This window comes from Mustela erminea, chromosome 6 (genome assembly GCF_009829155.1).
Source record: "Mustela erminea isolate mMusErm1 chromosome 6, mMusErm1.Pri, whole genome shotgun sequence".
In the NCBI taxonomy this organism is placed as follows: Eukaryota; Metazoa; Chordata; class Mammalia; order Carnivora; family Mustelidae; genus Mustela; species Mustela erminea.
Window position 1 is genome coordinate 141,474,521 of NC_045619.1, and position 17,709 is coordinate 141,492,229.

The 17,709-nt window shown below is 43.4% G+C and overlaps 1 long non-coding RNA gene across 1 annotated transcript; it reads left to right on the top strand.

Moving 5' to 3' along the window:
• The first annotated feature begins 12,338 nt into the window (after positions 1-12,338).
• Positions 12,339-17,225, top strand: LOC116594455. The gene is made up of 3 exons (XR_004287232.1): positions 12,339-12,394; positions 13,727-14,002; positions 16,659-17,225. It is a non-coding gene; the product is annotated as an uncharacterized LOC116594455 (long non-coding RNA).
• The last annotated feature ends 484 nt before the right edge of the window (positions 17,226-17,709 follow it).

A 17,709-nucleotide genomic window follows, 5' to 3' on the forward strand; every position in this document is an offset into this window, starting at 1 on the left:
GTGTATGGATCTGCCTCCGTTCTGTTTTCTGTTTTCTTTTTTTTTTTAAGATTTTATTTATGTATTTGAGAGAGAGAAAGAGAGAGCAGATGGAAGGAAGAGAGGAGGAAGCCGACTCCCCGCTGGGCAGGGAGCCCCACGCAGGACTCGACCCCGGGACTCTGGGATCATGACCTGAGCCGAAGGCAGAGGCTCAACCAAGTGGGTCACCCACGTGCCCGTTTTCTTTACTTTGATGAACTTACATAACGCTCTGTATTCACTGTGACTGCTCAGACAAAACCCTCGGTTTACCTCTCTTCTTCGGGGCAGATGGTTACGCTCTATCTCCCAGCCTCCTTTCAAAGATGAGGTGGCGGGACACCTGGGTGGCTCAGTGGGTTAAGCCTCTGCCTTCGGCTCGGGTCATGATTCCATGGTCCTGGGATCGAGCCCCAAGTTGGGCTCTGTGCTTAGTGGGGAGCCTGCTTCCCTTCCTCTCTCTCTCTGCCTCTCTGCCTACTTGTGATCTCTGTCTGCCAAATAAATAAATAAAATCTTTAAAACAAAAAACAAAAAACAAAGATGAGGTGGCCATGTGACAATTGATATAGGCCAGCATAACTTAAGTCACTTGGCCACAGCTTTACAGAAGTGGGCTTGTGCCTCTAAGTTTCTCCTCCTCCTCCTCCTCCTTATTCACTTCTTTTTTTTACGTGAGCTACTACATTCTCTGTATTTTGTCTTTAAATTTGGCTCAGTCAGCCATTGTAAAGTAGATACTTAGTCCTTGAAGCAGTATCCAGTGATTCATTAGTTAAGTACAACACCCAGTGCTCATCACAGCATGTTCCCTCCTCAATGCCCGTCCCCATCTTACCCCACCCCTCTGAAACCCCCAGATTGTTTCTCGGTGTCCATAGTTTCTCATGATTCATCTTTCTCTCTGATATTTCCCCCTTTGGGTTTTCTCCCTTCCCCTATCGTCCTCCATGCTTTGGTTATCTTCCACATATGAGTGAAACCATATAATAATTCTTTCTCTGCTTGACTTACTTCACTCACCAGAATCCCCTCCAGTTCCAACCATGTCGATGTAAATGGTGGGTGTTCATCCTTTCTGATGGCTGCGTAATATTCCCTTGCATATATGGACCACATCTTTATCCATTCATCTGTTGAAGGGCATCTTGGCCCCCTCTACAGTTTGGTTATTGTGGACATTGCTGCTGTAAACATCAGGGTGCATGTGCCGCTTCTTTACACTATGTCTGTATCTTTGGGGTAATTACTCAATAGTGCAATTGCTGAGTCGTAGTGTAGCTCTATTTTTAACTTCTTGAGGAACCTCCATGCTGTTTTCTGGAGTGACTGCACCAGCTTGCATTCCCATCAGCAGTGTAGGAGGGTTCCCCTTTCTCCACATCTTCGCTGACATCTGTTGTTCCCCCTCTTATTAACTTTAGCCATTCTAACTGGTGTGAGGTGGCATCTCACTGTGGTTTTATGATTTGCATTTCCCTGATGGCTAATGATAATGAACATTTTTTCATGTGTCTATTGGCCATTTGGATGTCTTTTTTAGAGAAGTGTCTGTTCATGTGTTTTTTATAAATATCATCAGTGACATGTAGAAGACAGAAAAGAGACCTAAGATGGAACAAAACCATGTCCCTGAACCATCATGTGGCTTCTTGACAACCAGGTATGCAACCTGGAGCTTCTTTGTGAGGAAGAAAGAAATGTTTCTCATATGAAAGCTCTGAAATCCCTCTGTCACAGCAGCTAACATTGCTCTGGCACCAACCAGGAACTGACCCAGTGAGCAGGGAATGTTCATTCTGCATGAAAGGAAGCGTTTGACTGTGATGAATTTTAACTTCCTTGCATGATGAAGTATGAGCCACATAAAGGGAGGAGGGTGGGGTGGATGATGTTGGCCCCGAGAAGCAAGAGAGGGAAGCAGCTTGCAGAAGCCTGATCCCTGGTGTCTCTTTTTCCTAGGAAAGCTTCTTGCTCTCTTTGGGAGGCAGGGGTCAGAACTAAAGATCACTGACGAGGAAAGAAACATGGTAACATTTCTCTATGGAAATGCTTACCACCACATCTGCAACTGAGATTAACAGATGGAAGCGGGGACACTGGCCCCTCATCTCCCATAAACACAGGCAGAATGTGCAGAGAGCATGATTAAGACAGCAGCCCACCAGGACGAGAGGATGGGAGATCGCAGGAGTGGAAGGAACAAGACCCAGTTGTCACTGAGAAGAAAAATGAAAGCCAAAACCATGGGGACAGAAAACAGGGCAGGGGCTGCCTGCTTTTGGGGGGGGGGGTTGGAGGGATATACAGGTAGAACACAAAGGGTCTTTAGGATGGTGAAAACACTCTGTAGGATGTTGCATTGGTGAAACACTCCTCCAAATCTATGGAACTAGACAACATAGAGTGGATCCTAATGTAAACTGTGGACTTCAGTTAATAACAATGTATCATCAATCATGCTGGCTCTTCTGGCACAAAAATAGAAACCTAGATCAATGGAACGGAATAGAGAGCCCAGAAATAAACCCATGCTTATAGGGTCAAATTAATCTGCGACAAAGGAGGCAGTATATACAGTGGGGGAAAAGACTGTCCCTTCAGTAAACGGTGCTGGGAGCCTGGACCACCACCTGCAGAAGAACGAGACTGGACCACTTTCTCACACTATACACAAACATAAACTCAAAACGGATTTAAGGCTTAAATGTAAGACCTGGAACTATAAAACCCTCGAAAGAAAACAGGCAGTAACCCTTAGACATCAGCCCTAGCAGTATTTTTTCTAGATATGTCTCCTGAGGTAAGGGAACAAAGGCAGAAACAAACAAGTGGGACCACATCAAACTGAAAAGCAAAAACTGAAAAAGTACAAAAAAAACTGTACCTAGTGAAGGACAGCAACAGAAAGAACGGGACAAGATATTTGCAAGTAATAGGTCCCATAAGGGAGTAATATCCACAATATATAAAGAAGTCATACAACTCATTTTCAAAAAGACAAACCATCAATTTAAAAGTGGGCTGAAGACCTGAATAGTTTGCATGGAACACATGGTGTTATAGGCAAACAATGAATCATGGAACATTGTATCAAAATCTAATGATGTACTCTAGGGTGGCTAACATAACATATAAAATTAAAAAAAAAAAAAGAGGAAGACTTGAATAGACATTTCTCCAAAGAAGACATCCAAATGGCCTTTATCATCAGGGAAATGCAAATCATAATAACAGGGAGACATCACCTCACCCCTGTCAGAATGGCTGGAAACAAACAGACAAGAAATAACCAGCGTTGGCAAGGACATAGAGAAAAAGGAACCCTCATGCACTGTTGGTGAGAATGCAAACTGGTGCAGCCACAGTGGGAAACAGTATGGAGGTTCCTCAAAAAATTAAAAATGGAAATACCCTGCAACCCAGCAATTCAACTTCTGGGTTCTTACCTGAAGAAAACAAAAACACTAATTCAAAAAGTATGTGGCCCCCTGTGTTTTTGGCACCATTATTCACAAAGCCAGGATAGGAAAGCAACCCAAGCGTCCATGGACAGATGAATGGATGAAGATGTGGTATGTATACACAGTGAGGTAGTACTCGGCCATAAAAAAGATTGAAATCTTGGCAATTGTGATAATACGGATGCATCAGGAAGGTATCATGCTAAGTGAAATCAGTCATACAGAAAAGACAATTGCTTCATGATTTCACTTCCATATGGATTCTAAAAAACAAAACAAATGGAAAAAAAAAAAAAACCAGATACAGACTCATAAATACAGAGAATAGACTTCTTGTTGCCAGAGAAGGACTGGGCAAAAGAGATGAGAGGGTTAACATGTACAGACTTCCTCTAGAAAATAGACAAGTCACGGGAGTGAATGCAACATAGGGGATAGAACTGTGATAGAGTCATTGTGATGATGTCATAGGGTGTCTGATGGTGACTACGCTTGTCTGGGTGAGCGCTTTGTAAGATACAGAATTATTGAATCCCTGCTGTACACTTGAAATTAATATAGTATTGATGTGACTACTGCACTAGGTAACTGCTCATATTCCATTAAATAATACTGATAATATTGGCTCATCAGTTCTGACCAGTTTACTATGTTAATGCAAGATGTTACTGACAGAGGAATTGGGGCAGGGAGAAGGGTCAGAGGGGCACACCCCGCTCTTCTCCACGGTTTCTCTGCAAATCTAAGATAGCTTTAAAACATGACTAATCATTAAGAAAAAAAGAAGATGGACCATTTATGCGTTATAAATACCACCAATGTTCTAAATGTTCTAAATCTCCACCTGACTCGCGCGTGTGGGTCCTCAGCCTCACTCTGCCCTGGCACTCACATTCACACTGTCCCAGACACGGATGCGGTGTGTACAGAGTCGCAGGCATGACTCGGCGAATGTTCCATCACTTACAATATTTAAATTCACAACCATAACATAAACATTATTAGACCCCTGTGCCTCTAAGCAGTGACCACAAGTTCAGCTGGAAAAAAAATAAATAAATAAGGTCTTCCTCTGTAGAGTTGCTCAAACAGAGGAAAGTTTGGTGACTTAACCATCACCTCTTTCCAAGAATGTGGATAAGCTGGCGATGAAATAATTTCTAAGCTCCAGAACATCCTTTGTTGCGGAATCAAGCTCAGGTCCCAGAGCCAAGCAGAGCTCCCCGATTAGAGAGTGTACATGTCCCGCTCGGCTCCTGACCGCACAGAGGCCGGCCCCGTGCCGTCCTGCAGGTAAAAACATGGGGACTGTTTTCTGCAGCTCCTAGCAGAGGAGAGGGTGAGCGTGGGCAGCCCCTCCTGACGGTGCTGATGGAGTCAGCCACTCCAGAGCCACAGCCACGGCTCCCGCAGCAGACAATTCTCCCGTGTAATCCCCACCCTGGTCCCAAGGTGGGCAAGATGAAACAGAAACCTGACCAGCAGCCCAAAAGTCACATGCAGAGGACGCCCATCCCCGGCCCTGGGGTGTTATATTGCCTCCACGGGGGTGTCTCTGGCATCTCCGGTGGACTCAGCACTGGGAATTTCTAGACCCCAGAGGTGGGTGAGTGGGTCAGAGGTGACCCGCCCCTCCACTGAACTGGGGCCACAGGTCCCTGTTTCCTGTGTGGATGGAGTCCATGTTGGAAGGGTCTGGACTGCAAGATGTGGGCCTGAGTCATGGAGAAGGCAGGGCGCCAGGAGATCCTCCTGCCTCCCTAGGATATGAGGGACTTGGCCGAGTACAGAACGCAGTTGCTCAATGCTGATACTTCAGGGCCTGATGCATGACACAGGGAGCAGTCCTGGGCACCCAAGTTTCTCTCTGCATTCCCCTCTGCCCCTCCTGCTTGTGCTCCATCTGGATAAAATAAATTAATAAACCTTTCATTTTAAAAAATGCCTCCAGACATTGCCAAATGTACCCCGGACCAGCACAACCACCCCCTTGAGAAAAACTAGTGCAGGATTGGCCTCTACTGATAAAGAGGGATTTGTTTTGGGCATAAAAATGTTTTCCATGTTCTGTTTCTACGTTTTAATTAGTTGCTACCACACAGAGCCCAAAGAAATCATCAACTGGATACTTAATTTTGTGACTGCTCCCTCCATTTGCAAAGTAAACTAGGGCTGAGAGCTGAGTATTCATCCATTCAGTACCCAGCAGATGAAGTTGAGCTTTTGCAAACCTGAAAAGTCTTCCCAAGTTCCTAAACCCTACAACGGAGGAGCCATTTCTAATATACTTTACATCTGTGTGGGGAAAATTGCATCAGAATAGTTCAAATAAAAAGGCCAAACTGCATGATTCATTTTGGAAGAGTAGTTCAAAAAGTGAGCCCTATTTTAAAAATTCACATTTTTATTTTTATCCAGGGCTCTGATCGTTCCACTAGAGATAAATGATTCCTTCTCAGAGGGGAAATAAGAAGCAGTTTAATCTTGGCCTTCTATTGCTTGAAACTATTCCACCTCTGTGAACTCATTTCATATTTTAAGCTCCCAAAAAAGGACAGAAGAATTTAGCGAACTCCCATGTGACCACATATTGTTAATAGAACAACTTGTCATTTGAAAAATTTCTACCTTACTGAGAAGACACTCGGTATTATCTACCATAGGATAAATTTCAGTTGCAGTGTCTTCCCTATTTTGGTCTGGCCCAAAAGCACAAATATTCATCTGTTCATTTACTTACTGTATTTTTATTGAGACCACATTTTTTTTTCTTTTAGGTATTAAGCACTTGGGAATGATTCTTTGAACAAAATATAATGTGGGTCCACATACAGCTGATAGTCCCATGGAAGAACCGTTAGTTTCCTGGAAACTGAGGCCTCATGCTGCAAGGCTGTGATGGGAAGTCAAGGTACTTCTACATGACAGGCACAGAATGTAGGTTGAGAGCCTGGCAAAGCTCCAGGGGAAGTGGCATCCGAGACGAGGTGTGGTGGGAGACGCTGGTAGGATTACCTGGGGAGAAGGGTTCTGAGCACAGGCGTATGCAACCTCCCAGACATGCCATCATGAAAGTTTTCCCATCACAAGATCTCATGTCCAACCCTCAGAGCTGAGAATTCGGACTGGCAGCCCAGATGGGAGATACAGAAAAGAACAGAAAAGTGAGAGATATTTCATTTGACAATGGTGGAAGATCTCTCCCCTCTCCTGACCCACGTGAAAGCTGGGTCTCCCAGACAGGTACACACTTAACAGCCCTTCGGATTTGACTGAAAGTCCTTCTACCTAGAAACCTTGCAAGGCCACTCCGGCTTCTACTGATCCCTCCTCCAAACTGCTCTGACTTTCTAGAAGGTTCTGACTTGCTTTCCATTTAGGATTCTAGAACCCTGTCAATTTATTTATTTAAATAGATGCTTAGTCATATACTTCATTACTTTTGTGTTTCCTGTGCACATGATCTTGAGTTTCTCAACAAAAATACCAAATGTTTGCATCATGTTTTGTTCTGTACTTTCCAGTGAGCTATACCCAGTTCTACACATAAGTCATGTTTAGCTCTGCAAAGAGGTGACTTCAGCAAATGTAAAAGAAAAAGCAAAGAAACACGTATGGGTAGTGAGAAGGACAACGTACAAAACATGCCTTCCAAATGCAATGATTCATACTAGTTAAAGGTTTCTTTCTCACTTGAGGGACAGTCGGGCTGGGTAGACAGGCTCTGTGCTGAGGACTCACCTCCAAGAGCAGGCCGGTCTGGTATTTTACCATGCTCACATCTTCCCAAGGTGCTCCAATCTCTGCAGCTTATATCCACCCAGAAGAAAAGAGAGGTCCTTTTAGGTACAAGTTGAACATGTTCTTATATGTCTATATTTTGGTGGTGCATGTTCTCTTGAGAAGAACTTAGTCACTGGGCACCAGGACGTCCAGGAATTAGAGTCCAGCTGGGTGTTATGATCAGGAAGAATGAGAAATCCACACGAGGAGAGAGGGAAACTCTTTTCTACTAAGCAATCTTTTGAACACTGAAGCCGAGTTGTTTGCTTCCAGCAACCCATTAGGAATCCTTTATTTTGCATCTCTACCATAGGTGGAAGGATGGGCAATGTTTTAAGCAGAATGTTACTTTACTTCTGAAACAGCCCCGAATGATGCTCTGGAATCTGTGCATCTGAAATAGAACAAAATATTTCTCCACCATCCCCTTCACCAGTACCCCACAATGGGCCACAGTAGAACAATTGTGTAACTTTTTCAGGCTAAAATGAAAAGATCAAAATGAAATTGCCACTTATCAATAAGATATTGTTTCCTCAGTACTCTCAGACATAAGACATTTATCCACAATGGTATATACGTGTAATCTCTAAAAGTAATTTATTACCGAGTAGCAACTTGCAAAATATCACAGAGGATCAACAACTACAAACTAAATAAACTCCTTAAAAAATGAGCAAAGAACTTGAATAGATATTTCTCCAAAGAAGATATACAAATGCCAGAACAAGCCTATGAAAAAATATTCAGCATCACTCATCATTAGGGAAATGCAAATAAAAACCACAAGGAGATACCACCTGACACCCTCTGGATGGCTACTAACAAGGAAACAGAAAGTCACAGGCATTGGCGAGGATGTGGGGAGATTAGAACCGTTGTGCTCTGTTGATGGGAATGTAAAATAAGTCATCCGATACAGAAAATAGAATGGCAGCTCCTCAGAAAGTTAAAAGTATAATTATCGTATGATCCAGAAATTCTACTTCTGGGTACTTACCCAAGAGAACTGAAAGGAAGAATATGAAGAGATATGTGTAGACCCATATTCACAGTAGACAAAATGTGGGAGCAACCCAAGTGTCCACTGGTAGATGAATGGATAAACAAAATGTCGAATGTTATTCAGCCTCCAAAAGGAAAGAGATTCTGACATATGCTGTCACATGGAAAAACTTTGACGACCTCATGCTAAGGGAAATTAGCTGGTCACAAAAACCATGTGAGCCCACTTACCTGAGGCACTCTGTGCAGTCAGACTCATAGAAACAGAATAGTAGAATGGTTGTGGCCCGGGCTTGGAGAGCAGGGGGAATGGGAATTATTGTTTAGAGTTTCAGTTTTACAGAATGAAAACATTCTAGAGATTGGTTGTGCAATGCTATACTTAACACTACTGAACTCTATACTTAGATATTATGTTGTGTGGTTTTAACCACGGTTAAACATATTTAAAATATATTATAGGAGATATATACGAGAAGTAGATATGACACTGAGATAACAGAATGGAAATATTTGGTTGAGCGAATATACTTTAGATTTGGGTAAATGCAGTACATCTTGGTCAGTGCATCATTTTATTAACCACAGAAAATGATTTGCAATTGACTTATTCTTTCTAATATTCATCTGTTCAAGACATTATTTGTTGAACACCTGCCCCAGCAGACTATACTACACTGGAGAGATATTGATGAACAAAATAGTCATGCTCCCAAACTCAGGGGAGCTCATCTTCATGTGGAGGGAAAAGACATCAAGTGTAGGATCCCAGGAGAGCAGTGGTTTTCCAGTTATGGTCCCTGAACCAGCTGCAGCAGTATGAATGGGAAACTTGTTAGGAAGACAGATTCTCAGGCCTCCTCTCATACCTGCTGAATCAGAAACTCTTGGGATAGGTCTCAACACTGTGCTTAAAGCAACCCTCCAGAAGATAGAAGGCATGCTGGCACCCTAGGACCACCAGTCTAGGGAAGAGCAATCAGAGACTGAAGTAAATAAAGACCCAGGTCAGGGAAGACAAGTGATAGAGCTGGACAAGAGGGTGGCTGGTCCTCGAGGGACTCACATCTGAAGGACGAGTAGAGGTTAACCAGAAAAGGGGTCTTTGAGGATGGGAGAGAGAGAGAACCAGTGTGCAGATGGCTTTGGCAGGATAAAATCTAGCACATGGAAGGGGCCAGAAACATTGAGGAGAAGGAGGACTCAGAAGGGCACAGCTGGGTAAGACCGAAACCAGACCACGGAGAGGATCTTAGAACTTAATTAGGCTCCTGGACTTCATAAGAAAAGGGAAATAACAGAAGGATTTTAGAAGAAAAGTCCTATAATAACAATTTTCATCTTGAAAAATTCTTCTGGCTACAGCATGATGTTACGAAAGGGTCCTTAGAATGGATGCAGAGACAACGGTTAACAGCTGTTTGGGCATTGCACACAAGAGACGATGGCAGGTTTGGAACCAGGTGGCAAGGTAATAGCAGCGGAAGTGACTCAAGGTCCCTCCACATTCAAGGAGACTGCAGGTGTGCAGTGGGGTGGGAGCTTCCCGATCTCCGAAGAGTGCTTTTGGTTTTCCGACATTAGAGTCACTGGTGCTCAGTTGACTATTGAAACCATGTGAGCGACTAGCAAGAGGGTATAGGATAAGAACAAAGACTCAGTCTAAGTAACTCCAGCCCGAAGCGGAGCCTTGTTCCCAGATGATACAGAGAAGGAGGTTGAGAGGCTAGATCGGTGATTAAAGATTGGAAGGAGTGGTCTACAGCGACCCGGCAAGCAGGAGTTTCACAGAGTGCGCAGTCACCAGACGTGATAAATGCTCCCAGTGTTCCAAGAGGCTGTGTGGATGGTGTCATCGGATTTGCCAGCATGAGGGCCAAGCCGGCCTTAGGCTCTGTCCGTGGGGTTCCGGGGTAGGAGTCAGGCTGAAGTTGTTCCCAAGTGGGAACACAATAAGAGCGTGGAAATGAGATAGGTAGTCAGCGTTTTTGAGAAAATTGCCTGGGACAGGAGACACATCAGTCTACTAGCAGGTCAGGAAGGATCTTGTCTGTTTTTTTCAAAGGATGTAATAAAGATATATTTTGAGAATATCAAAGCACAGATTTTTTAGTCACGTTGTTAAGATGCTGAATATCGGAAAGTTTAAATATTTAATCCCAACACCACCCCCCAATTATCTTCTAAGCAATTAGTTTGAGACTTTCTGTTTGGGTTCTTTCCTTCATTTTGACATCATGTGTTTTGTATTTTCCCCTAAACAAAAGCTCTAAGGCCTGGAGTAATCTAATCCTGGAGCAGACAGCCTGCCCTGTGTCTCAGCTGCTTGCAGAATTCCTGTCAAGTAAAAGTTTGTTCCATGAACCTGTTTGAAAGTCTTATCTTCTTAGAGCAGATTTTGAAATATCGTCCCTTCTCCAAACATTGGCAGTGGGAAGCGATCCCCATCCTTCTGTGTCCCTGAGGGTCATTAGTAAACAGCTCTGCATTTGTACTCTGTCACAGCTTAGGCATGGTCTGTGATCATGTGCAGACCATCTCCTTCTTCCAGGGTTCAACCTCAACGCAAGCCCAGCACAAGGAAAGCCCAGAGTATACCTATCAGTCTTGGTTGGGCTCCTCCCATGTCCCCAGGCTATGATCCTAAAAATTCCAGATGTATCTTCTTCAATTCAATTCACTGCTCTTCCAAGACAGGCCAGTGAAGAAGTGACAACCTAGCTCAAGCTGTGGCAGTCCAGGGACTGACCACATCATCATACGTTCCTCATCTGTTGGGTGAGGTCCTGTGAGATCTGAAGAGACCAGACAAGGATACTTAAAACTACGTACCTGACAGTGAAATTTTATCGATTATGGAAGGTCAGGAAGGATTTTTGTATGTGAAGCTATCCCAGAACCCTCCCTGTGTTATACATCCATTATTTTACAAATATTATATTGTTGATGATGGTGATGACATTGACGAAGAAAGATCCAGATAAACCTTTGTGGAAGATTGAGCAGCATTTCATGACCGCGTGCCGGCTCTTAAGAATGTGTCTATATGACTTAAAAGCAACCATTCAAGGTTTTACTGAAGCAAGAGGAACTCCTGAAACATTTCCTCAAGAATCCAGATAGAGTGGCCACTTCTGCAGCTCCGCCATATGACCGTCCCCAGGGGTGGAGCTGACAAGAAGAATATGGGTTCTTGTCTGTGTTTCTGAGCATCAGCTTATTTCCTTCATCCTCCGTCCGTTGTCTTTCACACCTGCTCTCTGTGGACTGTTAGCTGCAGTACCAGATACAGAGACAGCAGACTCACGGACGTAACCTAACAGCTACCACTGCTGTAGAAGGTCAGATACCCAAACACAAACCTATAGACTTGCTATGCTTCCCTGATTCAAACTTGACTGAGGCAGAATTTGGTGTTGAAAGTGGCTCCAGGGGAACAGAATCTTAAGGATGAGTTCTCTGAGTTGTTTCAGGGTTTTCTAGAACTGGTTTTCTGATCTGATTAGGCGTAGAGACACTAATGACACTGTTTCTAGTGGTAAAGGAGTATTTAGAATACAGTGGCAAAACAGTTCCTCAAATTATCACCTTTACATACGTATGATTAAGTGCCTATGAGGACAAGGTTCTGGGTGGCCAGGTATTTACTGAGAACATTTTGATGAAAATAAGAAGTGTAATTGGATTGACTGGTTACTTCTAACCGTGCTAACTTAGGAACAGACGATGATGAGCTCAGGGCTTTAATTTCGCAGATTAAGGCCTGAAGATTAAGGAATCTAAAGCTTTCTAGACTGGCCCTGTAAGAGATTCTGTCTCTCGTAGTCAGAGGGCCAAGATTTCTGAAAATTAAACCCAAAGTCTCATCCTGCAGCTAGACAAATTACAGTCCAATTTGAATTCCCAAATTCACAGGGTCTCTTTTTATTAAAATTAAGACATTTATTGGAAAAGAATGGGATTTGGAAGTTTGGTCTGGGTTTATATGAGCAAATTCTAATGAAGCTACGGATCTGGAGTTCCTAATTCCGACAGCTTCCTTTGCCTTCTTTACCAGCGAAAGAGCCTCACCTCTGCCTCAGGATGGACCTACGATGGACCTCTAATGCCCCTGACCTCAGGTACTTAGCTAATAGTCCTTGTTAAGGTCTGCTTTCACGATCTCTCTTCTCCTTCCTTGGCCTATGTGTAGACTCAAGTCTTAGATATGTGGTGGGGAGTTGTACACACCAGAAGAGTCGCATGACAGCGAGTTAGTGTCAGCCGTGGTCTGCAGAGGAAGATGGCAGAGCATCTTAATGTATGGGGGTAAGACGGACGACTACAAAGCTGACTCAGGCTGGATCTACTGAGAATGGTTCCCTGGCTCAGTGTTTTTGTTGAGGGTTAAGAATGGCTCCAACAATTTGCTTGAGACGTTGGCTGAACCACGAACCCAAAGGTGGCCTCATGAAGTGGAAATGTCAGAATTTTCTTAGTCTACTGGGGAGAAAAGCATTCAAAGGTGTAGGAAGATTGGGGTGCCAGAATGGATTCACCACCTGAGATCAGCTTACCCACCTAGGATGACTTTCACCTCACTAGGCTGCTGTAGTGACTTCACCCCTGATTCTGAGCCATGAAGTTAGCAGTCAACCGGACAGCCCATCATGACCTAGGTGGTGCTGTCCGACCCACCAATACTCTTTGGTGACTTTTCCGAGGACTTTCAAATACATTGTTACAACTCAGGAAAATAGGGAAGATTGGTTCTCTTCCTGTTCTTCTGAGTTGAGGAGAGTTGAGAAGTTCATTTAGAATTATGCATTTTTTATATTGATAAAAATGGTACATGTGTCAGTATGGCTGTCACTCCAGATGGTTAAGCCATTAAGATAACAGTAGATCAATAGTAAGCTTTATTTGATTATAAGTCCTGCATGGGACCGCATCTATCAATAAATATTAAGTAAGAACAGCTTCAGTTACAAACTTAAAATACTCTAAGTAAGGTTATACCAGAGCACATGAGGAATATGTCTGTGGTAAAAATACATCCCAGCCCACGTTACGTAGAGTGAGTGAGATGTGTGGGAAATGACCTGCCCTTTTCTTCCATTAAAGGGCAGAGTTTTTTGAAAAAAGATGGTTCAATTTCCTCTCTCCAAGCTGCCTTTTTAAAATAACATAACACATATTTTGACACAACTCCGCGTGACTCAGAGGTCCTGCTTAAAATACGACCAGACCACATTCGTGGAGACTGAATCACCCCTAACCTTCCGAACTTGGTGGGGTTACTAGTCAGGATGTGTTTTCATTCCTAAGATAGTATGGGAAAGTTCTGATTTTGACAGTTAACCTAACATTCAATCAATGTATTATCACTGGAGCTCTAGAGAAGTTTTGTTTTTCTTTGCTCATTGCCTCAAGAAGATTAAAAGATAACCCATGTAAAACTATGTGTTTTCCAGTGTAAATAAAGACTGCTCATCTCCAGAAGCAAAACAATTCCCAAGATGGCATTTTAAAAAGGAACAGAGTAGCTTATGAAAGCATGTGACATTCATCCACATCAGGACCTCCTGCAAGCCCTCTAGCAAAGACAGACATACCCGTCTTTGGACTTCATTGTGCTGGGAGACAGCTCCTTCTCCAGGCCCAGGAAAACATTTCAGTGAAAGTCAAGCACTGTTTGGCATTTTTCTTCTGATTAAAAGTAGAGGAATGGCAGTGCTCGCTCCTATCAGGTACATACAAGCCTGTGGAGTGTTGCACAACATGCATTAGTGATTAGCTCCTACTGGTGTGACTCTGTGTGCGTGCAAGCTCACACCAGTGTGTCTAAGCAAAATGCTTTAGAGGAGAACAATGATGCTTGAACTTAGCCCAAACTGGAACCTTTCTTCCGGCCAGACCGAAGCTCTCAATTTCTGTATGTGAAAAATGAGAACAAACAGTGTTTACTTCAAATGTGAGTAAAGCAAACTCATGCATATGGACATGGTTTTCGGTCTGAAGGACTGTCCACTTGGTAAATGGGATCCCCATTAATAATAGCCAATACAAGCTGTCATGACTAACTAGCCTGAACGCTGAAGGGACTGATTTCTTTGACTCACTCAGTCAGTTTCCTTAGTGACTGGGGCCCAGAAGATAAAGAATTGTAATCACTTCCTGTGAGTGATGTCTTTCCCTCCTTTGTACAATGAGTAACATTTATATCATCCATTTCTAAGCACAAGCCTATTTGAGAACCGTATTTCCCCCCAGGCATTTGGTTAAATCAGCCTCAGCGGAGTGACAGCTCATGGTTCTCCCTCCCCCTGTCCTCAGGCTTGAGGGTGAGCTTTTCACAGCAGACGTGCTCTCCAACGCCCTCCCGGACAGCCCACCGCCAAGTCCAAGAGGGGAAAATTCTTGCCTAAAATAGTGACCTTCCACCTGTGCCCACATTCAGGGCTGGTCCAGAGTGTCATATCCTGGTGGGAAATGACCGTGTGTTTTGTTCAGATCCGAGGTCCTGTTGACAGAAGCCGGTGCTGCCGGTGTCCCCCAGAAGTGATCACACAGTAGCTCTCTTAGTCAGAGACACGTATAAATATTATTCGGTCCCACCTCCCAGTGACCTCCGAACAGAGACATTTGCAGAGACCTTAGACTCTATCTCAGTGATAGTTTTTTTTTTTTTTTAATAAATCCGTGGGGGCAAAATTTAACAATAATAATAACAGCAGTCCTCCTTCTGTTGCTCACCCTGCCAGCCCCATTTCTTGAGTTTTTAGCACAGGGGCATGATCTCTGACAATCGGAGGTGCAAACTGAGGTCCATCCCTCACTCTTGCAACTGCCTTCTCCCAGGTCCCACAGGTCCTCACCAAAGCAGTTAAAGTTCTCGGGAGGTACCTGGGCTCCCTTCTCCTGGAGGCCAACTTTATCCATGGTGTGACTTGCTCAGTGGAAGATGGCAATAAGGAAAATCTGGGGCACACCAAGCACATCAGTGAGGCAATGGGCATATGCCCACTGCAGCCCCTGAGCAGGACGCGGGAGAGGGGCCTTGTGCAGCCCACGTCCGGCCGTCTGGCCATGGATGCAGCCAGTCGGGACCACGCACAGGGGGCCGCACCTGGGAGCGTGGCGAGCGGATGGGGGTAGCCGGCCTCGCACGCAGCAGGCATCCACCCAGACCACGTGCTCTGTACAGAAGGACAGAAAATCTGTGTTTAGAATATCACTAAGGAAACCCAGATACATTATCTTTGCCAGAGTACAAAAGAGAGTTTAGTTAGTGACTGACTGGGAGGAACAGAGCCAGAGCTATTCTCTGCATTAAGGATGTTGATGAAGCAGAGAGGGGAGAGAAGCAAAGAATGGACAGTTTTTACACACTACCGAGAAGAAGAGTGTCCCTCCCCACAGCTTCCGGAAGATTTCCACGGCTCACGGTCATGGGGGTGGCTTTTTATGGGCCAAAAACCAATGGAAATAAAGGCATGTCAGTCTTTCACTCACAGATTTGGGCTGCCATAAATTGATCTTTCAAATATCAAGATTTTTGTTCCTGCTTTGACACTTGTAAAACCTATTTTGTTCCCAATACGTAGTGCCCAGTTGTAAGATTCTCTTTTTGGCCCCAGAATTATGCGTGACCTCAGGATTCTGACTTTGACTTCCAAACTCTTACTCCAAGAAAATGTATTATGTGTGCACTGGTGTGTGTGTGTGTGTGTGTGTGTGTGTGTTGTGCATACAGAACCCTAAATTTCATTCAGCAGCTTACGTCCATTTTAATGCCAGTTAATTTTAGCATTATTAATAACACAGCAAATTACTCTCTAAAAATAAGTTGAAATATGTTTATATTTGCGAAGTTTAAGGCAATCATAATCTCACCCGCAATATCCTTTAACAGATTACCATCTATAAAAAGATAGCAGGAGCCGTAATTTGTTTTATCATAATAACGTCATGTGCTGTGGACTTGTTGTTTCCATGTGGGTTGGCCTGCTTCCAACCCGTCTGTCTCAGTCCTCGGGTTCTCCTTCAATGTCGTCATGTGTGATGTTGTCTTCCCTTGTAGCATTTTGATTATAATGTTAAAATTTCACGCTATTAAAATATATAGACATTCATTCATTTTGATGTTGTCAACATTGAAGAGTCTATAGTTGGCTTTAGAATCCAGTAACAAAATGACCCAGCTCATCTAAACAGGGATCCCATGGACTGAAGAAGGATTTCATGCCCGGGTAACATGTTGGAAGTGATGGCGGTTGTTTCATTGTTACTTAAAGCAACAAGTCTTTGGCACTTTTTGTACACACATGTATATGGGCGTATCTTCATGGATCATGCTCATGTTTTTTATTTCATTTTTTTTTCTTTTTTTTTTTTGGCTAACAGCATGAAACAGATGTGGTTCTAAGAAACCAGTGTATGACCCATGGGACTCAACAACAAGTGTATAACCCAAACCTCAAAGCCATAGTCAGTAGAAATACTTGGCGCTTGTGATGGAGACACCTGGAAGCTTATCTACACAACAGGCATGAATCATCTGTTGATAGATTATGAAAGAAGTTAAAGTAACCAGTGCCCAAAAGTTTGTAAGTATAAGCGTGAAATTCAGTCAAGCCACTTAATGTGAAGGCTAAAGAATGAGTTAGTAATTCTTAAGAAAAAATAAAAATAAACCAGGGCAAAAAGACAAACTTTGTAAGTAATAACACCTGCAATTTAGAGATCCTGAGATGTAAGTTTCGGCCATTTAAAACCCTTTCTCCAAAGGGACTGTCTCTATTCCTATTAACCCACTTAGTATAAAGTATTTGTGAAACATCCATATTGTTGCAGCTGCCATAAAATTGATACACAAACACAAACCCACGCTGTTCAAAGAATTTTAATGGCTGGGATTCCTGGGGGGCCTAGTCGGTTAAGCATCTGCCTTCGGCTCAGGTCATGATCCCAGGGTCCTATACGGGATGGAGCCCCGCATCGGGCTTCTTGCTCAGTGGGGATCCTGCTTCTCCCTCTGCCTGCTGCTCCCCTGCTCATGCTCTCTCTCGCTCATTCTGACAAATAAATAAAATCTTAAAAAAAAAAAAAAGAATTACAATCGCTAACTCTGACAGTCTAGTGAAAAGTCTGAATTCACACCAAAACCAAAATAAAACAAAAAACCAAAAATAAAACCAAAATAAAACAAACAAACAAAAAATTGACACAATTTGCTTGTGATCACAACCACGAAGTATAAAGGTGGTAGTTAAATTAGCTAAAGAGAGATTCATAGTGTGTGACTTGGAGACCAGCTAAACACAGAGCACAGAGAGGAAGCTTTTAAGGGGTCTTCACAATATTCAATAATCATTGTCTAAATACATTTGAAATAAATTTCAAGTAACATACTTCATATATACTTCATAACATACTTCAAATAAAGACCATGCAG